The 18,872-nt window shown below is 44.4% G+C and overlaps 1 long non-coding RNA gene across 1 annotated transcript; it reads left to right on the top strand.

The window, feature by feature from the left end:
* The first annotated feature begins 234 nt into the window (after positions 1-234).
* On the top strand, positions 235-15,904 carry LOC118974953 (uncharacterized). The gene is made up of 3 exons (XR_005063982.1): positions 235-245; positions 3,878-3,885; positions 15,804-15,904. It is a non-coding gene; the product is annotated as an uncharacterized LOC118974953 (long non-coding RNA).
* Positions 15,905-18,872: the final 2,968 nt, after the last annotated feature.

Here is an 18,872-nt window from a genome sequence, read left to right as displayed (position 1 = left end):
TTAGAAACCAGGGAGGTATGTTCTCTTGGAGGATGGGGTGGGTGGGGGGTTACTGGGCCTCACAAGGACTTCCTGGTGACATCTCATGATGATGGATGAAGCATTGTGTTTTCTGGGAACAAGCTCACTGAGATACCTGAAGATTTAATCAGCATCCCAGCAAAGTATCACATTTAGCAGGCTTTTTACATTCATTATGATCATAGCTAACATTCTTAGCACAGGCACTGTCCTAAGTCATGTGTGTGTGTGCACCCTCAATATTAAGTTCTGCCAAATATGGTATGAGGGTGCCTCACAGCAATCCTGTGAGAACCTTATATGCTGCTTTGATATTGTACTTATCTTTTCAATCTCCTGTGAATTTATCACAAATCAATTCCCTGGAGATAAATTATCTCAGGGTATATTAACAGAATCAAACTTCACAGTCTAAAAGCAGTGGACAGATTACAATTACAGTAATTCTTTATACACACATACCTCTCTCTTTTGAGGTCTTCACACAAGGTCCATACAAGCATCTGACTGGTTTTCTACCTTGGCTGTGGGCAAGGTGATTGTGGTTATGGTCACAACTTACAAATGATGTGGCAAATTTGAACCAAGCCACAGGACATGCACACCCTAGGGTGGAGGGAGGAGGCCTGTGTGAAGGGAGGGTTGTACATGCTGCTAAACAATGACTTGAAGTGGCCACAGGGAGTGAGGAGATACTGAACCAAGGCCTGAATCCCGCACACATATGTAATTCATCAGATGTTGCATTTGTGTGACCCTGTCCCCATTACTAACTTGGATTTCTCAGGAGATTCCTACTACTCTCCCCACAGTGGCTCTGGCTCACTCCAGTTAATTCTCCATGTAGCAGCCAAAGGGACTTTTGTGAAACATAAATTTGACCAGTATTTACCTCCCTCCTTCACATGCTTGCCCACCTAAATCCCATGATAGTTTTCCACTACTCTCTGGATAAAGACCCAACTCCTTAAAGTAGTCCAAAGTCTTGCAAAGTCTGATCCCACAACTGTATTTTTAGACCTCAACACACAGAAGGTGCTTATTGAATAAATGAAGACCTTGGGCCACTCAACAGCTTTCAATGCCATCCTAAAACTTCAGTTTTGGTGCAGATCAAATGAGTTAATGTAAGAAGTTCTGGTCAAGGTGGTAAAGGTAAATGCTGTGCTTGCCTCTTCCCATGACCACATCAAAATTTCACTAAACTACAGCACAACCACCACTAAGAACCACCTGAAAACTAGATAAACAGAAGTCCTCTAACTAAGGTTATATAAAGAAGGAGCCACATCAAGACTGGTGGGGGATAGAGATGCAGAATGAGCTGGACCCACACCCACATGCATCAGTTGAAAATCTGGAGGGATATCTCAGTTGCAAAGGTTCCTACTGAGGAACGAGGGGTCCCAGCCCCACACCAGGCCTCCTAACCCAGAGTTCCAGTGCAGGAAGATAAGTCCCTATGACTTTTGGTTGTGAAAACTAGCAGGGATTGTGGCTGAGTGAGAGGAAGGGCTTACAGAGTCCTGAGCATTCCACTTAGAAGTTCATGCATGGAATTACTCAATGATGGACTCATTTTTTCTGGACTCTAGCACTGGAGTAGCAGCTTGAAAGTGCCAAGGACACACAGGGAGGAAGTAAATTGTCTAGCTTCAGGGCAAGGACTGGAGCAGCAGCTTTCTCCCAGACAGAAGTGCTGGAAGATGCCATTGTTCCTTTGTTGAGCCCTCCCCTCACCCACATATGCAAATAGGCACCATATCTTGAGTCTCCATCAACCTAGCTAACACCTTTCACTCTGACCTTGTGATTCCCCGAAACAGTGCCCCATGCAACTTGCAGGCCTACCCAAGCCTTTTCCAGTGGCTTTTCCATATAAATGGCTTGTTTTTTCTCACACTGCAGGCTTTCCTAATTTCTCAAAGGTTCACAAACCCCAAGCAAGCCACATCTGGCCTCCACATACCCTGTACCTCTTGCTAAGCAGCCCTGAGCCCAGCACTAGAATCAGCTAGTCTTGATTCACAGCGTAGCCTCTCCCAGGCACCTCCAAGGCCAGCAAATGTGGTCCCAGGAAGGGCACAGGAGGCAGCTGAATGTGGTCTGCACAAAAGCCCCTCCCAAAGGTCCTAAGAACCAATGTACTTAGTGGCCAGCTTCAATGAACAGTTCAAGACACTGGTTATAAGGATACTCAGTGAACTTAGGGGAAGAATAGATGACTTCAGTGAGAAAATCAATAAGAAAATAAAAAAACATTAAAAAAGAACTAGTCGGAAATGAAAAATATAATAACTGAAATAAAAGTACATTAGAAGGCATCAACAGTAGATGAGATGAAGCAGAGGATCAAATTAGTGGTTTGGAAGACAAAGTAGCCCAAAATACCCAATCAGAACAGCAAAAAATAAATAAATAAAATCCACAAATTGAGAATACTTTAAGGGACCTCCAGGATAACATCAAGCATACCAACATTTGCATCACAGGAGAACCATAAGGAGAAGAAAGAGAGCAGGGCATTGAAAACTTATTTGAGGAAATAATGATGGAAACCCTACTTAACCCAGAGAATGAAATAGACACACAAGTCCAGGCAGGGCAAAGAGTCCCAAGCAAAACAAACCCAAAGAAGTCCATATCATAGCACATGATAATTAAAATGCCAAAGGTTAAAAACAAAGAGAAAACCTTAAAAGCAGCAAGAGAAAAGCCGTTAGTTATTTACAAGGGAGCTCCCATAAGACTCTCAGCTGATTTCTCAAAAGAAACTTTACAGTCCTTAAGAGATTGGCATGAAATATTTAAAGTGATGAAAAGCAAGGACCTACAACCAAGATTACTCTACCCAACAAAGCTATTATTTAGAATCTAAGGGCAGGTAAAGTGTTTCCCAGACAAGTAAAAGCTAAAGGATTTTATCACCACTAAACCAGCACTACAAGACATGTTAAAGGGACTTCTTTCAGAAGAAGACCAAAGAATGAATAATAAAATAGTAATAAATACATACCTATCAGCAATTACTTTAACTGTAAATGGATTAAATGCTTCAATCAAATGACATAGGGTAGCTGAATGTATAAGAAAACAAGATCTATACATAAGCTGGCCTGAAAGGCCAGGGCAATGGGAGTTGTGGGAAATGAGCAAGTGTCAGGCTCTTAGTGCTCCCTGGCTTGCCCAGGCTCGCTTGGCTTTGATGGTTACTCCTGCCACCCACAAAGTCCTGTGTCGTGCCCAACACTGAAGTGGACTTTATGTCTGCCCACATGCTCCTCACAGCTGTCCAATGGCAGGCCTGATTTTGGTGCCCAGTGAGCATCTGGAGGTAGCAAGGGGCCTGAGCTTCAGGAGGTTCTGTCTGGCATGGGGGTGAGAGGAACCTGGGCAAAGAGGCAGAAGGCTGTTCTGAAATTCCCCATCCAGCAGGTCACCAGAAGGATGATTGTTCCTACTGTGAAGGAAGGTCCAGTAGGTAGTTCCTGGCAACAAGATTTTGTTCTAGGCTCTAGGCTAAACCCCATTCAATAAGTATCTTGGGTTCCATCTCTGTGTCTATTTTTCTGCACCTGAGTTCCCTCCCTTCATGGTAGTCAGGTACTGTGTTCTATGGTGGTCATATATTATTTTTTATTTTCCTGAGATAAACCTGGGGCCCAAGGAGTGTACCTGCCCAGGATCATGCAGCTAGAAGTCAACAGATACAGGGAGATGGAGGGATGAAATGAACTGCTCAAAGAAGCATCATGAACTTTAACTGGCCAACCCCAGGTCAAACAGTGCTCCCCACAGATAGCCCATCCCCATTCTCCCACCCCTCAGAGTTCCTGAGAACTGCAGTGCAGGACAGCATTCTGTGTAAGGCACTAGAGCAGCAGGAGTGGCAACTGTTGAAGCAGCATTCAGAGACTGTGTGCCCTCCTGTTGGAGGACCAGGGTCTGAGACAGAGCTTCTTGACATCTTCAAGGCATAGCACCATACACACAAATGATAACAAGGCATGATCCACTGAAGCAAATTTGCTTTCAACCAGCAACTACAGCTGGGCAGGGGCAGCAGACCCCTAGAGCCCCCTGGGCCATCTGGAGGACCTGGTTGGGGAGGTCCCTGCCTTAACACACCTCTATTCTTGGCATACCAGAATGCCCACAGCTGGGAACTCTGCTTCTGCAGAGGTGAGTCTGTACACTTCAAGCCCCTCCGACCAAGACTGCTCAACCTTTCAGAGGGAGCTGCAATGACACAGCTTACCTCTCACCTCACAACCTGCCCTCCTTCTTCCTAAGGAGGAAGCCCCTTACCAGGGGCTTGCCCTCTCATCCCCTACCAGAACCCAAAGCCCCATTCTTACCCCAATCTTCCTCTATTGCTTCACAACCCCACATTCTGTCCAAATCAATTCCATGCAGGCATATTGGTGACAAATAAGGGCTGTGCAGTCCAGTTGCCAGCATTTAAATCCTGCTCCACCGTCATTGATTGACCTTGGGCCAGTCTCTTGATTTCTCTCTCTCACTTTCCTCATCTGTAAAATGGAAGAAATGACAGAGCTAACTCATAGGTTGTTGTGAGGGATGGTGGGTACACTGTTGCTGGCACAATGAAGATGCATGGTAAATGTTAGCTCTTGTCATTATGACCCACCTCCTCTTACAGCTCAGCAACCTTACCCTCACCCAACATAAGATGCCTAGCATTCATAAGATGCCCTTACATTCAGATATAAGCCCAAACTGGTGTCCTTAGCAATCTGTGGTGCAAGGTTCTGGTGCACAGCAGACAAGATCCTGGGCAAGGCCACTAGCTACAAAAAGTCAGTATTGAAGATGGCTAGAATTTTGCCTGGACATTTAAGAGCTGAGGATTAAGCAACACCTACATGTACAAATATCCAGCAGTGTCAGGCCATTGGCCAATGGGACCAGCCTCTGAAGTAATCATCTGAGAACCCTAGAAAACAGTCAATCTCCTTCCTTTACCTGCTAGCACTGAACTTGACTTAGGCAGAGGGATTTCTGTACTACCATGGAACTGTCTTCCACCCAGTAATTCTCTTCTGGTATCCAACTGCAGTTCCTTTTGTTGTCTTTGGCTCACTTGTTATGCTCTGACCTGAGAGGAGATGAAGACTGGATCCTCACTCTGCTCCCTCCCCTTGGTCCAGGGAAGGTTGTTTGTAAAGCTGGGAGAGGAGGAGTTCTTGAACATCAGAGTGAACACAATAGAAGAGGACAGTTTAGTGACTCAAGGGCAAATTGGCCCTTCTTCCAGGTCCAGGAGCCTGGCATGTGAACCAGGCCACCACACCATGCCATGCAGCACAGCTTGACCAGTTGCAGGTGTGATGCATCCAGGTGGGCAGCCTGGCACCCTGTGGCCACATGCTGCAATCTCTTATCCATAAGATACATGCATAAATGTGCCTACAATGTTAGATTGTGAAGGGTCCTGGCAGTGGGGAGCCAGGGAAACAGCTGAGGCCTATTCACTAGGATACCGGCCTGGGAGCCTGGCCTCCCGTGTCTGGCTCTAACATGTAAGGTCTACCCTGGGTTCTTGGAGACAAGATCCCAGCCTAACCACACACAAGGTCCTGAATCAAAGCAGCCTGCCTTCATTCAGCCACTGGCTGCCCCGCTATTCTACTCAGATGGCTCCAAAACAGGAGGGAACAGCCCTGCTGTATTTTTCAGGGGAATAGTGAAACACAAAGGGTGATGACAAGGGCAGCTCTCTTGAACACAGCCTGGGCAGAGTGGCTCTTAGATACACAGTCTGCACTTGCCTTCTCCTCATAAACCTCTAATGACCCTCCTTGGAGAAACAAGAAGAGTACAGAAGAAAAAGATCAAGTGGCCTCCTAAAGCAGTCCAGGAAAAGTGGGGAAGCACTTGGAAGAAGACCAAAACAGGAAGAGCCACATTTGAGAAGCCTGGCAGAGTAAAAGCACACCACACAACCAAACCCTAATTGGAGATGGAGTGGTTTGAGCAGGGCCTGAGCTCAGAGTTGGAGAAACAAGTCCCAGCCCATTCTCAATTCTGCCCTTTGACAGTTCAGTCTTGCCCTAGGCCCTTGCCAAACCTATACTCTCCTCTTTAAAATGAAAGAGAGACATGCCATATCTGCTGTAGGTGCCTGGTCATGAGGGAATGTAAGGGAAGGGGTGGAGAAAAGAAACAGGAGAGCTGGTACCAATGCCTCTTCCCACCTTGAGCTTTGGGCTTGCCAGAAAACCAGGTGTGATCAATCAGCACTCTTATCCCACCTAAGGTGAGATGTAGCTGATACCTTCTCCATCTTGGGAATAAACATCGTCTTGGGATGGAATGCTCAACAGTCCCAACTCCACTGCTGTTTGTCCATGGGGTGGGGCTGGGGGAACTTGCAGAACCCTGATTAAATCTGGGCTGTTTTGATACTTACTAGCTGTGTGACATTAGGCAGGTAGTAACCCCTCAATGAGTGGTCAGCCTTTCTTTGTCTTTAACATGTGCCAGACCTTAAAATGAGAACTTTGCTCTCACCCCTGCAATAACCCTATGAAGTCCCATTTCACAGGTGAGAAAACTGAGGTTCCAAGAGGTTTTCTAAGTTGGCCAGGTCACTCGGCTGCCAAGTGGTAGAGCTAGAAGGTGGACAATGCCGCTAGTCCACACAAAAGGAGGCATCAGAATAGCTGCCTCTCAGAGTTTGTGTGAGGAGTACATGAAATCTCACATGGAAAATCCCTGCCCAACATGTGAACGAACCCAAATAAGACTGCTCCTTCTTTGCCCCATTACCTTTCTGAGGGAATGAGACTGCAGTTCTTTGTTCTCACCACAGGGTGTCCCCACACTCCTGCTCAACCACCCACCAAGGGCCCTGACCACCCTTGAAACAACCTTTCATTGTGTGGAACCTAAATATTTCCTGCCACTATTTTGTGTGTTTCCTCCTATTGGTGTTCAGGGGAGGCAAACCTTGGCTATTGGCAAGTGTAAGGCCTGTCACCACCCCACATTCCTGCCTTGTTGTGTTGAGCTGAGTGGCCTGAAGCAGGAGTTGTTTTCCACGTGACTCCTGAGTGGTTTAAAACCACCTCAAGTTCTCTCACTGCCTCAGTGTCTTATCAGGAGTCTCAGGTAGTGCTTCAGTCCCCTGAGAGTCATGGAGCAAGAATCCTTTAGGAAACCCCACGCTCTCCGATGGTGGGCCTTGAAGGCCTGGAGAGAGGCTCAGGCCATCTGTTCTGGAATCATCTCCCCAGCCTGGCAAAGTAACTGATGACCTGGTCATTGCTTCCTAGTCTCCACAACCTGCATTCTCATTAATTTCTCTCTGTGAGGATAACTAGAAGGGTCACAAGTATGCTATTTTGAAAGATTTAATAAGGTTGTGTAGATAAAAATATTTTGTAAGCTCTTTATTACAATATAAATGTTGGTTGCCAAAGACAGAGAAACTATCTACCTTTGAGGCCCCACAAAGTTAAATGACTTTCCCAAAGTCACACAGCAAGTCAGTAGTGGCCCCAGGGGAGAAGTGCAGGCATCCTGATCCCAACAGTTATTCTCCCAAGAAATCACACTAGGCTTTGGAAGGACCTACTTTGTGTTATCCTCCTCCAGGGGTTAAAAGGACATCAGAACAAATATCCTGGGGAGAGAGAGGAAGCCAGGGATGAAGAGGTTAAGAGAGCCTGGAGCCAGCATGGCTGAAGGCTTTGAACAGATCAGTAAGAAAAGAGAGGGCCAGGAAATTATCTGGCTATGATTAGGTCCCAAAGCCATCTGGAGAATTAGACTATAATGATTGATTTTATGGGGGCAGATGGCATGAATTACAGGGACTTTAATGGGGCAGTAGGGCTCTCCCTTCAGTGACTTTGGAAGGGACCAAGGTAGTACCTTTTCTGTTGCAGCCCTTGCTATCCTCCTTGCAGTACCCCCTCTCCATATGCCAAACAACACCTACCACACAAGGAGTCTGAGAGAATGTGCCATCACCCGAAGTAGAGAGAACTTCCCTTTTGCTCTTACTACAGAAGCTAAAGCAAAATGTGATACAAGGTGATGGAAGAAAACTTCATCTTGTGTGAACACACTATACAATATACAGATGATATATTATAGAATTGTGTACTTAAAATCTATGTAATTTTATCAACCAGTGTCACATGAATAAATTCAATAAAGTTTTTAAAAATGTGGTATGAGCCCTGGCTGGTGTGGCTCAGTGGATTGAGTAGCAGCTTACAAACCAAAGGGTCACCAATTCAATTCCCAGTCAGGGCACATGCCTGGGTTGCAAGCCAGGTCCCTGATTGGGGGTGTGTGAGAGGCAATCAATTGATGTGTCTCTTGTGGATCAATGTTTCTCTCCCTCTCTCCTCCCCTTCCCCTATCTCTAAAATTAAATAAAGGAATAAATAAATAAATAAAATGTGGTATGAGCCTGGGATCATTGTAGACAGTGAACCACCATGTAGCCCAGCAATCAGGAACAGCCAGCTTGCCCCCAAGCTAATTGCAGGATCTTGCACAGTCATTAAACCACACCCTTGATGGTGAGGGGCTTGGAGATCATTCTATGCAAATGCTTTAACAGAAACCTGAGGCCACACAACTAACAACTTGGTGCTGGACTGGCAACCTAGACTCCCAGCTCTTGTACTTTTTCATGATCATACTCCATCACACAGCATCCCTGGGTCTCAGTTTCCTCACTTACCAATATATTTGATCTCCCTCACAACTGAAATGGAATAAAATGTTAGCTGCAAAAAACTCTGAAATGTTTGATCCACCACACAAATTATTTCAGCATTATTGCCCTCTGGAAAACGGAGCTGGAAAGACCCTGGAATTTCCTGGCTAGCCATGGTCTCTGCTCTGTGGGGGAGCCCTGTTTATATCCACTGGCCTTCACAGTCCTTCTTCAGTGCCACTCTGCTCAGAAGAAACAATGCTCAGCCTGAGAAAACATCATTAGGAAGATGATCATTCTGCAAAAACTAAACAAATAAGAAATCTCTTCCTGCACCTCAAAGCCAAACGGAGATAATTTCTCAGTCACACTGGGAAAATTATTCCACCCTGCTGTTACATTCCTAAATGAGGAAGAAAGAAATGAAAGGATAACGATGGAGGGTTGATAATCAATTTTCCCCTCATTTTGGAACAATCACAGCTAGCCAGAAAACAACCTGTTCAATGTCTATCCATTATGGTATGTATCTCTGACATGGTAATTCCTCTTCTAAAAATTTGCCCCTTGGTTGTTTTGCACAGATATATATTATATATGTATAAGGTGGTCCATTGCAGCTTCATTTGTAATAACTGAAGTCTGAAAACAACCTAACTGTCTATCATTTGGAAATGAGTAAATAAATTATGATACATCCATACTATTTGAAGTAGATATATATGTGTATATAAATGAATATGTGTACATATAATGAAGTAGCTTTATGTGAAGACTTGTAAGGCACTATTAAGAATAAGTCATAGGTCATTTCTGGCCAAGATGGAGGAGTAGCTAGGTACACTTTGACTCCTTGCACAACCAAAAGAAGGATGACAACAAATTTAAAAACAAAAAATAACTAGAACTGCCAGAAAATCAAATTTTATGGAAGTGCACAATCAAGGATTTACAGAATAAACATTCATCCAGACAGACAGGAGGGGTGGAGATGGGCAGCTGGGGCAGAAAGGATTCTCAGGCATGTAGTGGTAGACGGTCCAGGAGGTCCCACATGCATGTGCAGATAAACAGGGAGGAACAACTGGGGAGTGAGACAGACCACACAACTTAGGGGTCCCACATAGGGAAATAAAGGCTCAAAACCTCTGGCTATAAAAACCTATGGGGGTTTCAGTGGTAGAAGAAACTCCTGGTCTCACAGGAGAGTTTGTTGGAGAGATCCATGGGATCCTAGAATGAATACAAAACCACCCACCTGGGAATCAGCACCAGAAGGGCCCAATTTGCTTGTGGGTAGCAGAAGAAATGACTGAAAGTGGGGCAAGAGCCAAGCAAGCAGCATTGTTTCCCCTCTGACCCCTCCCCCACAGACAGTGCCACAACGCAGAAAAGTGGGTTTCTCCACCCAGGTGAATACCTAATGTTCTACCCCTTACAACGTAACAGGTAAACCCAGACAAAAAATATGGCCCAAATGAAAAAACAGATCAAAACTCCAGAAAAGAACTAAGCAATGAGGAGATAGCCAACTTCTCAGATGCAGACTTTGAAACACTAGTAATCAGGATCTCACAGAAATGATTGAGTATGGATGCAAAATAAAAGGAGTGAAGGCTAGGCAAAAAAAAAAAAAAAAAAAGAAGAAGAAGTGAAGACTATGCAAAGTGAAATAAAGAAAAATATACAGGGAACCAACAGTGAAGGGAAGGAAACCAAGACTCAAATCAACAATTTGGAACATTCCACTGGAACAGAATGAAGAAACAAGAATTTAAAAAAAATTGAGAAGAGGCTTAGGCACCTCTTTAAATGTTCTGATCTGAATCATAGGGGTGCCAGAGAAGAAGAGGGAGAGCAAGAAACTAATAACTTATTTGAAAGGATATTGAAGGAGAACTTCCCTAACCTGACAAAGGAAATAGACTTCCAGGAAGTCCAGGAAGCTGGGAGAGCCCCAAATAAATTGGGCTCAAAGAGAAATACACCAAAACACATCATAATTACATTAGCCAAGATTAAAATGAAGGAGACAATCCTAGAAGCAGCAAGAGATAAGGGGACAGTCACCTACAAAGGAGTTCCCATCAGACTGTCAGTGGATTTCTCAAAAGAGACCTTACAGGCAAGAAGGGGCTGGAAAGAAGTATTCCAAGTCATGAAAGGCAAGGACCTACATCCAAGATTGCTCTATCCAGCAAAGCTTTCATTTAGAATGGAAGGGTAGAAAAAGTGCTTCCCCAACAAGATCAAGCTAAAGGAGTTCATCATTACCAAGACCTTATAATTTGAAACATTAAAGGGACTTATTTAAGCCCTAGCTACTGTAGCTCAGTGGATTGAGTGCCAGCCTGCAAACAAAGGGTTGCTGGTTCAATTCCCAGTCTACGGCACATGCCTGGGTTGCAGGTCAGGTTCCCAGTAGGAGGCATGTGAGAGGAAACATTAACACACATTAATATTTCCCTCCTTCTCCTCTCCCTCCCTTTCCCTCTCTAAGAATAAATACATAAAATCTTTTAAAAAAAATAAAAGGACTTATTTAAGGAAAAGAAGATGATCAAAACTATAAACAGTAAAATGACAACAAACTCAAAAGTATCAACAACTGAATCTAAAAAACAAAAATAAAATCTGAAACAAACCAAGCAAACAACTAGAACAGAAACAGAATCATAGATATGGAGATCATTTGGAAGGTTATCAGCGGGGAGGGGGAGGGGGGAGAATGGAGGAAAAGATACAGGAATTAAGAAGCATAATTGTTAGGTAAAAAATAGACGGGGGATGGGTATTAAGAATAGTATAGGCAATGGAGAAGCGAAAGAACTTATATGCCAGACCCTTGGATATTAGCTAAGGGGGGAGGGATTACTGGATGGAAGGGAGGTACTGGGTAGAAGGGGATAAAGGGGGCAAAATTGGGACAACCATAATAGCATAATCAATCAAATATAATTTTTTAAAAGTTAGTGCTGCCTGAGGCAGGGGGAAGGACAAAGTAACCTATTGGGGTTTTTTCCAAGCTAAGAATCTACAACTAAAATGAGTGTTCAGGAATATTTGTATCTTAACTCTGAGAATATGATGTTACTAGGTTTCTCAAAAGTTATTCCTTGCTAACCTGTGAATGGCTATCAAGGAATTCAGTTTTCCACTGAATGGGCCGGGTGAGATGGTTATCACCACTGCTGGCTCCTTGGTCTCTCTTCTGCTGCCAGTAACCACAGGGACTCCACTTGGTAACCCATCAAGAGCCAGTACTCATCCAGTCCATCTCGGTGAAATTCCTTTAAGTGGAAAGAGTTCTATCCCAGAGACTGTGTCCCACATCAAAAAGAGAGCTAAAATGGAGACATGTCATGTTTATTTTTTCATTTCACTCAAGGATCAGGTAGATCTTGACAGTAATAAAACAGTGGAGGAAAATTAACCTGTTCACTTCCAAGTACCAACAAAGAAAGAAAGCAGAACAGATGCTGGCCTTGAGAAAGAGTTCTGTCCCCTTCCCCTCCTTGTCTCTTTATTCAATTTCTCACCTTTTCCCTAAAACCCCTTCTTTCAAGTTCTCTGGACCAATGTCCCTACTCCTTCACTTTCCACAGGAAGTTGTTTTTTTTTCATGGCCCTGAGTCTGGCCAGATGCTCATAGAGCATCTCCTATGACAGCAATTACTAACTCAGGAGAATAGTGGGCTCCCTGACTCAGTCTCCCACCAGACAGCTGAGGCTGATGTCCTTATTAATGCAGAAACAAGCATGTCTCCACTGAAGGTGAGCACTAGTTTTTTGTTTCGTGTTTTGTTTTCCAAGAGCCAACACAGTTGTGCCTCATAGGAAGGTCTATTTCTCCTCTTAGCTTGTTTCTGACCCTGCTCCTTATAAAACAATAACCCCAGCATTAATTTGTCTAAAATCATTATTCATTCCTAAGCTTGGTTTACAGAAGCATCAGCACATCAGTTGACAAGTATTCTTAGCATCTGAAATGACTAATTAGATTCCTTTTAATTTCTAATATCCCCTTGATGAAACATGGGAAAGCCATCAGATAGTTCATTCCGCCATAGTAAAAATTACAGAGAATGGTCCATCCAATAAAGCCTATCTATGAAGAGACATGGAGAGTTTGCTATTAGCATGGTATCACCATTGGAATTATAGCAGGGAATGTATCTAAACATTCCTTATATTTCCCTGGTTGATATTTATGAATGACTTGACCCTTTGTAGACCAAGCATGTTAATGCACATTATGTTTTCTAATCTAGCTCATAGGAAGTTGGTGGTATTATTATCCCCATAGTATAAATGGTTAAAGGCTGTGTCAAGCCTAGAACACAGGCCCCTGACCCTCTTGCTTATTTCACTCAACTTTTTAAAAAATGTTTATATTTACACCTAGAAACCACCACTGTTGCCAAGACTGCTACTATGCCAAGGGAGAGTTACAAAAGCACTTCCCTCTTCCTGATGCAGAGTTAGATGTTATGCATTCTAAAGTTTCAGGGAGACAAATGCCAGCATTTCTGGTATTCTAGGGCCTAGAGAGAAAACATGCCATGAACAATTACATCATCTAAAAGGGAATGAGAGAAGAAGTGGAAGAGAAGGAGAGACAAAAGGAGGGAAGGAAGGGAGGGGGGAAGAAGAGAGGGGAAGGAAGAGAAGCCAGTAAACAATCTTCTAAGGATTTCTGAGAAATCACACACATTTGGACAGACACACACACCACACATATGTGTGAGGGTATAATAGAATGAACATAGGCTTTGGAGCCAGGTGGATCTGGTCAGTTTCCCAGCTCTAACATTACTTGCTGTGAATCTTTAAGTAAATCACCAGATTTTTCTAAGTCTCTATTTTTTCATCAGAAAAATGTGGGGATTTAAACTCCCCTAAAGATTGCCTGAAGCTCAAGAAAACTGTTGAACTAGAGGCTGGAGTAGAAGAGGACTAGGTGAATAGGAGTAGAGAGAGATGGGGAGGCCCTAATGGGAAAATGAGAAGCTCAGAAAATATCTAAATTATACTGAAGGAACCATTCTCTAGAGTTCACAAAACCAAGAAAAAAGTAATTCTTTTCTCCTTACAATTTTGCTATCAAGCCCAGATCCTCTCCCTCTTAAGAATTCTTTCCGTCTATCACCACCCTTATGTGTTCTCCACATGTGGCAAGAGAACTCTCCAGCTGCCTCTCTTTGGCCATGTTTTTTCATCACCTCACCCACATTTCCTATGTGAGAACCAAAGCCAGCTCAGGACGGATGGGCAAATCTTATGTATATCTTATGACGTAACAACCAGGGCTGTTATGTCAAGCGGGCCCTGTGAGAAACTCATGAGTGTTCGTGGGCCCAGCACTGTTAATGCCATTTCCAGGGAATGGGTGCCCAGGGCAACTTTAATTTATGTAGCATAGAGCATCCTCACAGGGGCAACCTTCTGTCCAAAGAGCAAGCCCCTCTCCTCTTCTGTGGCTTCATTAAAATGAACCCATCCTTTCCTTCACTCTTCCTTGTGACACATACTGCATTTTCTTTACTCTAAACTTCCTTGGTACACCTCACTGTTACACCCCCTCTTCTTTTACTCCTGTCTGCTGAGATCAAAGCTCAGCTTTCCTCTACCCTGAGTTAGAAGGCAGGAAGGCCACTTCATCCAAGCCTAAAAGGGAAGGAATGGACAGCCTTTGAAGGCTTCTCTTAGACAGACAGGGTTCTATTCATGGCTGTGTGACCTGGAGCATTCCACATTATCTCTCTGTGCTTCATTCCTGGAAAGAAGAACATTTCTGCAAGACCCTGTATTCTGTGATTCTTCTCTCTCTTGCAGTATTAGTAGGGCTGGAATCTCCTGCATTCAAAACACTGAGCCAAGGAGCCTGTGAGGCAAATGAAGTGCAGAGAGCTTAAAGTGATTATGCAAGACTGCACCGCTGGATTTAGTTGGGTACATAAGAGCCTCAACAAGTTTGGTTGATTTGCTACAGACATATGTTCTAACAGTAAAGGGATGGAGAAACTCAATGGGTTCAGCTGGCTGAAACAGTTCAGGATCCCTAAGTTGTGGGGTCTTACTAATGTTTCCTCCAGGATGGAAGATATCCCCAAAGCCTACTAAGCCTATTCCCAGAGTTTCTGACTCCTGTTGTACACTCACCCTGTTCCTCCTCTCCCCCACTTGAAAAATCACAAGCTATTCATGTTCCCTACTAACAACGAAAGGAGATGGCACCTACACATTGCCCTCTGGGAATTTTCAGCCCTGCACACACAATATTCAAGTCCTTATGGATGACCTTGATCTTTCCCTGTGGAAGAAGGGCAAAGACAAATCAGTCCAGCTCTTTCTTTCATCTACAACAGGCCCCTGAGAGATCCAGAGCTGACCGATCCTGGGTTTCCTGAGTCAAGGCCTCATTCAGGGGAAAGTGGCCTCCATCAGGTTTGGGCCCCTGCTTTTTTCTGATAATTGAGATAATGACCCAACTCCCAGGACTAAAAGGGGCTTTGAGATGCTGAGATGAAAGGCACTGGATTTTTACATTTGAAACAATGCAAGCTGTTTTAGAAGTTAGAAGGCCTGGCCCTAGGTCTTCCCTAGCTTGGGTACTGAGTCACTTCCTCTTTCATGGTCAAATTGCACTTCTGCAATCCAGAGACACTGTTACCAAACAGAGGTCCAAGGAGGGGCAATACTTGGCCCACTGAGGGATGCCAAAAACTGCTACAGAACAACAGGGGCCCCTCCCAAGGATGGTATACTAATACCTACTGGGCTCTTCTGTCCGCCGCCAATTGGAAAGACATCTCTCAATGCCAGAGATTTGTGAAAAGGAAACAAAATGTTTATTTAATGCTATTCAGGCCTAATGCCTTCATTAAAATATCAAAGTCCTTTAGGGTATACACCTACACACACACACACACACACACACACACACAGTGCTCCCTTCTCCCACTGTCCCAACTCCAGGTACCATAAATCAAGAAAAGAGTACACGTTCATTTTTCAGGTCGCTGGCACTGTGAGCTGTGTTGCCTGTCCAGGAAGGACCTCCAATTAATCCAAAGTCATGCAGCACCTTCCACTGGCAAGAGTTCTTGTACCAAGTTTCAGTCAATGTCTTTCCTGCTTTCCAGGCTGCTCGGCCAAAGGGAGTGCCCCAAAGCTGCGTGGGCCTCTTCTACCAAAGCTGCAGGGGTCCGCACTCCACCAAAAGTGCGTGTCTTTCTTCTTCATCTGGCTGCAGGGATCTCCATTCTGGTAAAGCTGCGTGGTTTTCCCTTTTCACATGGGCAAGAGGAGGTCTTAACTCTGTTGAAACTGTGTGGCTCTCTCCTTTCACCTGGGCAAGAGGGGTTCCTCACTCTGCCCCCAAACCACATGGCTTTATCTCCCTAAGGGCTGCCAGATCTGGGTTTAAATCCCCGCACCCATCTTCCTTTGCAGCCCCATTTCCGACTCCTCCCACAATCAGTTACACCTGCCAGTATTTCTGTATTATTACAAGGTTACTGGGCTGCCATCATTAGTCTGGGCAGGTATGGCCCCATGGTGTGGAGCCAATCAACTTCATGCTCTCATGCAGGCTCTGTAACTTGGGAGACCTGCCTCAATAGCATGGCCACAGATATTTAACATATCTATGAAACCAGTTAAAGGTTATAGATATGTTAAATGACCATTCCAGAGGTTAGCTGTGAAACTGTCGCTATGCAAAACAGCTCTCAATGGCCCTGCTCCATTTGTCCCTCCCCCCTGGGCGGGGAGGACATCTTAATATTTCCTGGACACCCTGAGCTCTGGACCCCATTCCAAATTCTTTTCTGCCCACCCCCCTCCTGGCTGTGCCCTGTTACAGCATCACTAGCTGTTTTAGAACGTGTAGGAGACTGTTCTGCATGGCGTGGGCCCAGCTCCCACTGGGAGATGCATAGGACCCACGCCCACTGATAGGTTCTCCCATGGGGGATCAGGCCTGCTATGTACCTAGGCCTCTTTGAGTCTTGCTTTTTGCTAAAAACTCCCTCACCTGGATTTGTGGCAAACATTTACTGCAAAGTAACTTCCTAAAAACCATGCTAAACCTTCCAAGGATCAGTGTACCTGGTTCGACCACTCTTGCCGTTTCATTTGCAAATATCCCTCTTCTGTGACGTGATTACCAGCATCCTCTCCTTTGTTTTCTGTAAAAGGTAACCACCTAAAGCAACCTGTGCACAGTAAATGAGGACCATCATGTATTGTGCTGAGAAACCCAATAAAGGCCATCCCAGCAAGGACCTCGGCTTTTGCTCCCCTTGAGAGAAAAGCCATGCTTGCCCTTTTCCTTTACAGGACTTAGTAGTTTGTGTGAATGTCTCATTTCACCCATAATGATGTGGACACTGCAGGCCGGTGTCCACATAAAGAATGAAGGGCACAAAAGTGAGCAGTCAGCAGGGAATGAGGTCATATGAAAGGTGAAAGAGAGAGATGAGAGCTGTCAAGGAAAGGGTTCCTATGTTGGCGTCTGCCAATGAATTAGAACCACCACCTCCTCCAAGAAAGGCTCCTCCTGCTGGTCATCAGTTGGCCTTCATGAGACTGAGTCCCCCAAACTAAGTGGCTAGGGTTTCCTTCACCTGGTGGACCTCAAAACTTCCCCTTCCAAAGGCCCCAAAGTTATTTGGAACTTTCTGAATGACCTTGAAGAAAGAACCCAGGCTAGAATATATGTATTGTCTTAGGACCAAGAGTAGCCTCTAGACATGCTCACCTGTTCATGTGTTTGTGATTTCTGTCTGTGTTCCCTGGGCTGCACCAGGCCCCACCTAGCAGCACAATGAGTGATGCACACCATGAGTGAGCTCTGAGGGTTCAGCACTGGCCCACTACCTCTTAGCTGGGTGATGTATTAGCAAGTTGCCTAACTTCTCAGTATCTCTGTAAAGTGGGGAAAATGATAGACCCAGGCTTATTTGGCATTTATGAGGAGTAAAACAAGCACTGCCTGTGAAATACCCAGCACAGTACCCAATGTGCCCACTGAGAGCTCAGTCAGCATTGACTAACACCACTTGGCACCCCTTTTGAGTCTTGTTTTTTCATACAGAAGATGGAATTCAAATACTTTTTCAGCACATTCATTTCATCTATCCCTTTGCTGCCAAACAAACAAATAGGCACTCTTTCTCTTTGGAAAATTTCTATCTAGGTGACATTATTACAGTTGACCCTTGAACAACACATGTTTGACTGTGCAGGTCCATTTATACATAGATTTTTAAAAATAAATACTATAAGCGTATTTTCTCTTCCTTATGACTTTCTTAGTAACATTTTCTTTTCTATAGCTTACTTTTGTCAGAATACAATATATAATACATATAAACATACAAAATATGAGTTAATTGACTGTTTATGTTTTCAGTCAGGTTTCTGGTAAATATTGGGCTACTAGTAGTTAAGTTTTGGGGGAATCAAAAGAGCAATGTGGATTTTCAATTGCATAGGGTTCAGCACCCTAAATCCCCATATCATTCAAGAGTCAGCTGTATTTCCATCTGTCCTAAGAATCTCTCTTTTCTCTCTCCCCATTTCTCACCCTAGGCTCCTTTTATATTTCCCCATTTGCTCTTAGAACCTCCCTCTCCAGCCCTCACCATTCCTCCTCACTTCTCTTTTTCCAAGCCCTGCCTTTGGCTCTCTGTCTTTCCTTCCTTCCCCTATCCTCTTCTGCTCTCATTATAAAAAAGAAATGTTTCTAAATATGCCAAAAATCTACTCATCCCCCAAGGACCCCAATTCAGCGCAAAGGATTGGTTCTTCTGGCTATACCATGTGGACTCCTTCTTGCCCATTGCTTTTGAATCATAGCCTTATTCACATGATTAGAAGTGCTAAGGAGAAGGGTCAAGTCAAGGAATGTTTATAAAGGACCCATGAACAAAGATAACAGGGCAGGGCGAGGATTGAATGTGGGAGGTGGGGATGGGTAGGGCAGAGGAGAGTAATAAGGTGGGGGAAATGGGGACAACTGTAATTGAACAGTTAAGAAAAGAAAAAATAAAAAAAGCCATATGAACATTTAAAACAAGAGAGAGAAGTCCTAACTGGGGATTTGCCCATGTGGCTAGGTGAGGAGGAGGCTGAGAGGACCATGAGT

This window comes from Sturnira hondurensis, unplaced genomic scaffold, assembly GCF_014824575.4.
Source record: "Sturnira hondurensis isolate 20B ecotype Veracruz unplaced genomic scaffold, ASM1482457v3 Scaffold0019996, whole genome shotgun sequence".
Lineage (NCBI taxonomy): Eukaryota > Metazoa > Chordata > Mammalia > Chiroptera > Phyllostomidae > Sturnira > Sturnira hondurensis.
This window is presented reverse-complemented; position numbering and strand designations above follow the sequence as displayed.